Source organism: Nicotiana tabacum, chromosome 11 (assembly GCF_000715075.1).
Source record: "Nicotiana tabacum cultivar K326 chromosome 11, ASM71507v2, whole genome shotgun sequence".
Classification (NCBI taxonomy): Eukaryota; Viridiplantae; Streptophyta; class Magnoliopsida; order Solanales; family Solanaceae; genus Nicotiana; species Nicotiana tabacum.
The window spans coordinates 128,118,340-128,128,715 of NC_134090.1; positions in this window are offsets into that span (position 1 = coordinate 128,118,340).

The following is a 10,376-nucleotide window of genomic DNA, read 5'->3' on the forward strand; positions in this document are numbered from 1 at the left end:
TATGAGAGGAGATTAGGCTGTCATTCTTAAATATGAACAGTAATGTGGAGGCATTAGAGGATATAGATTTATACGTATGAGATAAGCAATGAAAGTAATCTGAGATTTGGTTAGCATACCTCAGTAACGAGAAATCGAGGTAAGAGTTATGGTATAGTATGACCTATGTAGGTGCAGTAAAATCATATGAATGGATAACCAGGTCTGTAAAATAAGATATAGCAATATTCATAAGTTTTATAAATACCAAGCGAAGAACTTCAGGATTGGCTAAAAGTTGGAGGAAAAAGGAGATGAGAGTCGCATAGGCACACCTACACGGTTAGTATCGTAGAAGCTGCATAATGGAAGGTAGCAACAGTTACGAGATTGAAAGGGATTCGATCACAAGTCATGGTGTGGGAAAGAGGCCTAAGGGGGGAATGCCCTGGCCTTTGGACCTATTCACAAAACAATCAAAAGGACTACTAAAGTATTCGCAAGAGCTTCGGGATATGAGAACGATAAGCGCATCAGTCAACATTCGAGGACGAATGTTCCAAGGGGGGGAATGATATTACACCCCATATTTTCGTACATGAAAATACGCCATTAATAAATTAATGTGAGCTCGGAAGTGAGATGTCACGTCCCGCAGTAGTACATTACGACGATGTTGCACCCTGTAGTATTGTACGTTGAATTTGTCATAAGATAACTGACAACAGTCCAAGGAAAAGATTATTTTGAGATTATAAGGATTATGCTATTCCAAACAAGTAATAAGTAAATTCGTAAAGGTGAAAGGGGAAGCAAGTCAAAGAAAACGAATTTTCGTCCAATTTTGGCATGTTGGGATAAAATACGGCTCGAGCTAAAATACTCGGTATTTATGGACTAGTACCATACAAGGTACCACATGACCGAAATAGTAAGGTGTATAAGGTATGTGAAAAGTGAGTAATATTTTAAGTAAGTAGGAATAATTCTCAATTTTGTGGGTAATTGATTAATTACCGGGTAACGGGACATTACCTAATTAATTGGGGATATATTTGGATAAGATTAAATCCCTACCAAAAAACGTGGCAGCCATGCAATATTCATAAGATGACTCACACCGAATAAAATAATATAATGCTTGAAAGAAATTAAGTTTCCACGCTGCCCAAGATTTCATTTTGTGCAAGCTGATTTCCACTTGAAGTATCCAAATGCCATAGAATAGAACCATTTCCCCATTATCCGTCACCATACGCTAATGAAACTCTTCATGGTATAGAATGTCATTGTTTTCTTCCCTTCACTGCCTTGGTTCTGAACGATGGCCACTGTAGCTTATCCAAATTCAAAATGCCCTTCCTTTGGTGTCCAGCTCTACCAATAAAATGATTATGAGTTCCCCATCCGCATTGAAGGCTAAGTCTGCCAAATGATCAGCTAGCTTGTTACCTCAGCTCTATTCTTTTGTATGAAAAGACTTGGTTATTTTTCTATAGACCTGTCATTGCTCAAATTTCCAAGACGAATCGTTCTATTAGAAGTAGTATCTGCAAAAGTGCAATCTTTCTCAAGAATATTATATGGATTTTTTCGTACTTTGATCCGCCGTTACATGTTTTCGCAAAAGAGAATTGGATCAGGTATGTTAAGGCTATCTCTTCTTTCTTTTGGCATGATCCATACGATACGAACAAAATGTGCAAATGCACAAATTCCATGAATGACTCTATTCATAGAAGTATTAGAGATATCTATATTCTTGAATTTCTATGTGTCATAATATTTTATCATCTGTTCATGGGTCTCAGAAGAAAAAAATACGAAAGTTGAAAAGAGTTTACTTTATGATATTACTCAATGGTAAAATGGTCTTATGAAGCTCTGAAAGATTTCATACATGTGCATTGACCCATGACCAGACGGCGTTATATACGCGTATATATGTAAATATATGTATATGAGATTTGGGAAAAGGTTACGGCGTTATATACGCACCACCACCTGATCAGCTGGTATATGATGATGATGTTGCCCACAATGGCTGAAATATGATTCAAACGGCGTTATATATGCATATATATATGTATGATTCAAACGGCGTTATATACGGGTATATATATGTATATGGGATATGGGAAAGGTTATGGCATTATATATGCACCACCACCTGATCAGCTTGTATATGATGATGATTTTGCCCACAGTAGCCGATATGATATGATGGGATGCCCTCAGAGGCTGATGATGTTATGAAACATGTACCTATGCACGACATGACATTCATACGCATACGCATGACACTAAAAGTAATTTATGATTTACAAAGTTATTTAGACTTACACGACCCTAGTTCACCAACCGTGAACATGTCATGACGGCACCTAGTCTCCGTGACCAGGTAAGCCTAACACGTGCGGAAAACATAATAATTGCGGAAAAATAGAATACCATATTTAATTATCTAAAAAGGAAATTGTACTAAATGTCGCTCGGCATATACGACTCAATATCTCAAGACTAAAACAATCCCAAAACCCGGAAACTCACGGGAAAACACAGGCTACAAAAATGTATAGTGAGGCTCCAAACTCCAGAATATCTAACAAACAGAAGGAAAGAGAACTAAGTACTAAAGATAGAATAAAGAGGGAGACTCGTCGGTCTGCGGACGCAGCAGATCTACCCCGAAGTCTCCGTAGTCCTCCTGTCTCACTAATAGTGCGCCTGAGTAGAGGTACCTGGATCTGCACATGAAAACATGCGCAGAAGAGGTGTGAGTACACCACAACGGTACTCAGTAAGTGTCAAGTCTAACCTCGGTTGGGTAGTGATGAGGAAGGTCAGGGCCCTACTGAGGTTATATAAAATATAAAGATGTCAGGATAAGATAAGCAGTGCAATTGAGAACCTACAGTAAGAATCTATGCAGGATAATAAGAGTACAATAAAGGAAACAATGATGAAAGCAAACCATAAGGAAAGTAACTTGGGATCTCTAAATATCCCGAGGATCTCTCGGTATCCTCAATATAAGCCAGGGATCTCTTGGTATCCCGAGGATCTCTTGGTATCCTCAATATGTACTAGGGATCTCTTGGTATCCCGAGGATCTCTCGGTATCCTCAATATAAGCCAGGGATCTCTTGGTATCCCGAGGATCTCTTGGTATCCTCAATATGTACTAGGGATCTCTTGGTATCCCGAGGATCTCTCGGTATCCTCAATATATGTGTCGGGGATCTCCCGGGAATCTAACCCGTAGTCCCAAAGTAAATGTGCAGGGGGAATCTCCCGGGAATCTAACCCGTAGTCCTAAAGTAAATGTGCAGGGGGAATCTCCCGGAAATCTAACCCGTAGTCCCAAAGTAAATGTGCAGGGGGAATCTCCCGGGAATCTAACTCGTAGTCCCAATTTAAAACACAGAGCAGCAACACAAGAATATTAAATTAAACGCTAATTTCGTACCAAGTAAACATTTACTTCTAGCCTAACATGCTTCACGTAATGCAATTCAGGCAATTTAAGCAAATAGGCAATTAAGTCAACTAAACATGCCTTTCTAGACTAGCAACATGCTAAATTCACAAGTAGAATAAAACAAGAAAAGAACTCAATTGAAATACTTAAGGAAAAACCGGATTTTCAACAATTAGCTCAAGTGCGCGCTCGTCACCTCACGTACAGGGCATTTCAATTATCAAATATAGCACATCCTAAGGGGAAAGGGCCCCCACACAAGGTTAGACAAGCCACTTACCTCGAATGCTCCAAACTCAACTCACGCTTCTAGAATAGCTTTACCCCTCGAATGCATTAATAATTACTATTATAACTAACCCCAATGCATAAATGTATATACATCCCGAGTTTAGAAATCGCTTACCAATCATTTTGGAGAAGAAAAGTTGTTTGGAAAATCGCCTCTTAGGTTTTGGGTTTTTGAAAAGTGGAAAATGACTGAAAATCCCGAGTTTATATACTTTGTTGGGGGCTGGCGCGGACCGCGCAGAAATGTATCGCGGCCGCGCCGAGTATCGCAGCACCCCAAAGCGATACACTGGGCCGAATAAAACCCTTATCAAGCAATTCTTGCAACTGATCCTTCAACTCCTTCAACTTAGGAGGAGCCATACGATATGGGGGAATAGAAATGGGCTGAGTGCCCGACAACAGATCAATGCCAAAATCAATATGCCCGACAACAGATCAATGCCTGGAAGATCAGCTGGAAACACATCAGGAAAATCTCGTACTACTGGAACTGAATCATTTGAAGGAGTATCAATACTAACGTCTCTCACATAAGCTAAGTACGCGGCACACCCCTTTTCAACCATACGCTGAGCTTTAAGAAAAGAGATAACTCTACTGGGAGTTTGATCTAAAGTACCACTCCACTCAACACGCGGAATACCTGGCATAGCCAGCATCACCGTCTTGGCGTGACAATCAAGAGTAGCATAATGGGGCGACAACCAGTCCATGCCCAGAATAATATCAAAATCAACCATGTTGAGCAATAATAGGTGCTCTGGTCTCAAAACCACGAATAGTGACCAAACACGACCGATAAACGCGGTCCACAACAATAGAATCTTCCACAGGAGTAGATACATAAACAGGAGAACTCAACGAATCTCGGGCTACACCCAAATGCGGAGCAAAATAAGAAGACGCATAAGAATAAGTGGAGCCTGGATCGAATAAAACCGATGCATCTCTGTGACAAACCAGTATAATATCTGTGATGACGGAATCGGAGGCAACAGCCTCGGTACGGGCAGGAAGGGCATAGTATCTGGCCTGGCCTCCCCCTCTAGGGCGACCTCTACCTCCCTGACCTCCACCTCTAGCTGGATGAGTAGGTGGGGTAGCAACTGGAGCTGTAACCATAGCCTGAGAACTCTGCGGGGCATGCTGTGGCTGAGAAGTCTGTGGAGGTGCACCCCTCCCAAGTCTGGGGAAATCCCTCACCATATGGCGTGTGTCGCCACACTCGAAAAACGCTCTGGGAGGATGTGGTGGCTGTGACTGGCTAGGGCAAGGTCTGCTAGGCTGATCTCTGAAAGCACCCCGCGCAGGAGGTGCGCTAGAAACTGGAGGTGCATAATATGGCTCCTGAGATCTAGGAGGAGCTGGAGCATTGCTGGCTGCTGGAAGAGCTGAATGAACAGGGCGACTCATATAGCCCGTACCATGACGACTTGCAGCTGGGGTACGGGCACCAGAAAAATGGCCCGACTCACGAGACCTCTTGGCCTCCCTCTCCTCTCTCTCCCTAGCATGCATACCCTCAACCCTCCTAGCGATGCTCACTACCTGCTAATAAGAAATATCCATCTCCAACTCACGAGCCATGCTAGATCTGATGGGAGGAATAAGCCCCTCAATAAACGGGCGAACCCTCTCGCGGACAGTAGCAACCAAGGCTGGTGTATGCCTAGTCAATCTGGTGTAACGGATAGCATACTCTGAAACAGTCATAGCACCCTGGCACAAATGCTCAAACTCTACACGCCATGCATCCCTGAGGCTCTGAGGGACGAACTCTCTCAAAAACATGTCTGAGAACTGGGTCCAAGTCAGTGAAGCAGCCTCGTCTAGACTGTCTAACTCATAGGTGCGCCACTACTCATAGGCGGCTCCCCGAAGTTGGAAAGCAGTGAAAGAAACCTCACTCGATCCGGTAATACCCTTAGTATGAAGAATATGGTGGCAATCCTCCAGAAATCCCAAGGCATCATCTGTCGCTAGCCCACTGAAAACCGGACGATCATACTTCTTGAACCTCTCGAGTCTCCGCTGCTCATCCTCAGAAGCAGCTGCCCCATCCTCGGGCTGAACTGGAACTGCAGTCTGTACAGTAATTATCTCTGGGACCTACTCAACCTTCACTTGCTGCTCAGGAGTGCGGGCGGCGGGAGTTTGTGCCCCTCCCCCGGCCTGGGATATGGCTGCAGCAAGGGGAAGCAACCCTGCCTGAGCCAGCGTGGTGTACATACTCATAAATTGTGCCAATGTCTCCTGAAGGGCTGGAGTAGTAGTGGTTGTAGGTGTGTCGGGTGCCTGAACTCCGGGCTGGATCTGTTGGCGGTACCTCAGCGGCAGCTCGCGCAGGTGCTCTGGCTGCGCCACGTGCGTGTCCACGGCCTCTGCCCCGACCCCTGCCTCTGACGGCTGCAGGAGGGGGTGCGGGTTCCTGATCGTCCCGAGTAGCACGTGTCCTCACCATCTGTGAGAGAATAGAAGACATAAGTTTAGAATTGATGTCAAAAATATCGCACGACAAGGAGATCAATGAAGTGAAGAATTGTTTCCTAAACAGTTACATAGCCTCTCGTAGATAAGTACAGACGTCTCCGTATCGATCAGCGAAACTCTAATAAATCGGCCTGTGTTCCGTGACTCCTATGAACCTAGAGCTCTGATACCAACTTGTCACAACCCTAGTTCACCAACCATGAACATGTCATGACGGCACCTAGTCTCCGTGACCAGGTAAGCCTAACACTTGCGGAAAATATAATAATTGCGGAAAAATAGAATACCATATTTAATTATCTAAAAAGGAAATTGTACTGAATGTCGCTCGGCATATACGACTCAATATCTCAAGACTAAAACAATCCCAAAACCCAGAAACTCACGGGAAAACACAGGCTACAAAAAAGTATAGTGAGGCTCCAAACTCCAGAATATCTAACAAACGGAAGGAAAGAGAACTAAGTACTAAAGATAGAATAAAGAGGGAGACTCGTCGGTCGACGGACGCAGCAGATCTACCTCAAAGTCTTCGTAGTCCTCCTGTCTCACTGATAGTGCACCTAAGTAGAGATACATGGATCTGCACATGAAAAACATATCTAGAAGAGGCATGAGTACACCACAACGGTACTTAGTAAGTGCCAAGCCTAACCTCGATTGGGTAGTGATGAGGAAGGTCAGGGCCCTACTGAGGTTATATAAAATATAAAGATGTTAGGATAAGATAAGCAGTGCAATTGAGAACCTGCAGTAAGAATCTATGCAGGATAATAAGAGTACAATAACGGAAACAATGATGAAAGCAAACCATAAGGAAAGTAACCGGGGATCTCTAAGTATCCCGAGTATCTCGGTATCCTCAATATAAGCCAGGGATCTCTTGGTATCCCGAGGATCTCTTGGTATCCTCAATATGTACTAGGGATCTCTTGGTATCCCGAGGATCTCTCGGTATCCTCAATATAAGCCAGGGATCTCTTGGTATCCCGAGGATCTCTCGGTATCCTCAATATAAGTGTCGTGGATCTTCCGGGAATCTAACCCGTAGTCCCAAAGTAAATGTGCTGGGGGAATCTCCCGAAAATCTAACCCGTAGTCCCAAAGTAAATATGCAGGGGGAATCTCCCGGGAATCTAACCCGTAGTCCCAATTTAAAACACAGAGCAGCAACACAAGAATATTAAATTAAACGCTAATTTCGTACCAAGTAAACATTTACTTCTAGCCTAACATGCTTCACGTAATGCAATTCAGGCAATTTAAGCAAATAGGCAATTAAGTCAACTAAACAGGCCTTTCTAGACTAGCAACATGCTAAATTCACAAGTAGAATAAAACAAGAAAAGAACTCAATTGAAATACTTAAGGAAAAACCGGATTTTCAACAATTAGCTCAAGTGCGCGCTCGTCACCTCACGTACAGGGCATTTCAATTATCAAATATAGCACATCCTAAGGGGAAAGGTCCCCCACACAAGGTTAGATAAGCCACTTACCTCGAATGCCCCAAACCCAACTCACGCTTCTAGAATAGCTTTATCCCTCGAATTCACCACCCAACCGCTCGAATCTAGTCACAAATTGCTTGAATGCATTAATAATTACTATTAGAACTAACCCCAATGCATAAAAATAGTTTTTACAAGGTTTTTCTCAAAAAGGTCAAAAATACCCCCGGAGCCACGTGGTCGAAACTCGAGGTTCGGACCAAAACCCGGTTACCCATTCTCCCACGAATCCAGATATATGTTTTGTTTTGAAATCGGACCCCAAATTGAGGTCCAACTTCTCAATTTGTAGAAAACCTAGGTTCTTCCCAAAACACCCAATTTCCCCATGAAAATCTTTGATTTGAAGTTGAAATCATGTTAAAAGATGTTAAGAAGTGAAGAAATTAAGTTAGAAAATCACTTACCAATGGTTTTGGAGAACAAAAGTTGTTTGAAAAATCGCCTCTTAGGTTTTGGGTTTATGAAAAGTGGAAAATGACTGAAAATCCCGAGTTTATATACTTTGCTGGGGGCTGGCGCGGACCGCGCAGAAACGTACCGCGGTCGCGGCGAGGGAGGGAAGAAGTGGGCTTTCTCTGAACCCACCCAGCGCGGACCGCACTGATTTAGTGCGCGACCGTGCTGGTTGACCCTCTGAACTCCACCACGCGGACTGCACAGAAAAGCACCGCGGCCGCATGGCTACCAGCGCAGACCGCGCGGAAATGACCCCGGCCGCACTGGGGCCTGCAACATCTGAACCTGCATTTTTAAGCCTAAGACCTCCCCGGCCCCACTCAAAACTCACCCGAGCCCTCGGGGCTTTAAACCAAACATTCATATGATCTCGAAACACCTTACGAACTTACTCGTGCGATCAAATCGCCAAAACGACATCATATACATAGGATCAAGCCTCGAAACACATGATTTTCTTTCAACTTTCATAAAACTCAAATTCCCCACTTTAAGTACGAAACACGTCATATGACGTCCGTTTTTAGCCAAACTTTACAGATAGTGCTTAAAACATATTTAAGACTCGCACCGGGCGTCGGAACCAAAATACGAGCCCGATACCACAGTTTTCTGATCAATTTTCTTCTTCCTTTTCCTTAATTAATTTCAGAAAACAATTTCACACAAAAATTCATTTCTCGGGCTTGGGACCTCGGAATTTGATTCCGGGCACACTTCCAAGTCCCATATTTTTCTACGGACCCTCCGGGACTGTCGAATCACAGGTCTGGGTCCGTTTACCCAAAATGTTGACCGAAGTCAATATTATGCATATTAATATCAAAATTCATCAAATTTTTCACATAATTCGCATATTTCAACATAAAAGCTTTCCGGCTACGCGCCCAGACTATGCACGCAAATCAAGGCAACTAACAGCAAGGTTTTCAAGGCCTCAGAAGCACGGAATAAGGAAGAATTACGGTGATGACCCTTTGGGTCGTCACATCAGACTTGTAGGTTGAGTCATGTACTCTATATTTCTTCCATGTCTCTTATGTACCTATTTATGTGCCTTATATACTCAGTACATTATTCGTACTGACATCCCTTTTGCCTGGGGACGCTGTGTTTCATGCCTGCATGTCCAGATAGACAGGTCGAGAGCCCTCCAAGTAGGTTATCAGCTCAGCAGAAGATGTTGGTGCGCTCCATTTACTTTGGAGTTGCTTGTTTGGTTAGTATGATTTAGACGGGTATTGTTTGGTATGGCGGGACTCTGCCCCGACCTTTATGATATTTATGTATTCTTAGAGGCTTGTAGACATATATCGTGTACGAAAAAAAAATTATACGGCCTTGTCGGCCTATGTTTTGAGTTTATAAATGATTATTTTGGTCTATTAGGCCCGTATGTCACGTGTATATGATGATGTAATAAGAAAGATATGTTACGTTGTACTCGATTGAGTAAGTTACCGGGTTCTCATCGCGGCCAATCGGTTTGGGTCGTGACACAGATTTACATCTTTTGGTTATAATTGCAATAATTTTGCAATTATATCCCATGCATACATCACTACATTATTTGACCATAAATTAGCCCGCTATATTTTTAAAATATTTAATAATTATTTTAAAGTATTTTCGTGCATAAAAATTATTTTTTTTCTCATTGTTAATTATTTTATAAAATAATATGTATTCAAATACCTGGGTATTTAACAAATAGCCCTCTTATTTTGGATTTAGCCTAATTGCACAGCCCAATTTCAACCCCTAACCCACTAAGACCAAGCCTAAATCGGTCAAACCCAGCCCCAATTAATCTAGACTCGACGCAAGCCTCCCTTAATCCTAGTCGTTGATCTTTGAGATCAACGGCCCATATTTGTCCTTACCATAATTAACCTAATGACCCCCCTCCTAAACTAACTCATTTCCACCATACCCCGTCGTCACCCTTTTCCCCCTCTCTCTCTCTCAAACGCTCTCTATCTGAACCCTAACCCAGGCATCGTCACCGGCTTAGCCCACTATTCTATGATGTTTCTCTATCGTCTCAAGCCTATATTGGCCTCCTATTTGCTGTGGTTCATCACTTTCTTGGATCCTTGAGAAGATCTCGAGGGACCAAGGCTAGTCTGTTTACACCTTTGGGTTTTTCTCGCCTGTTTTAG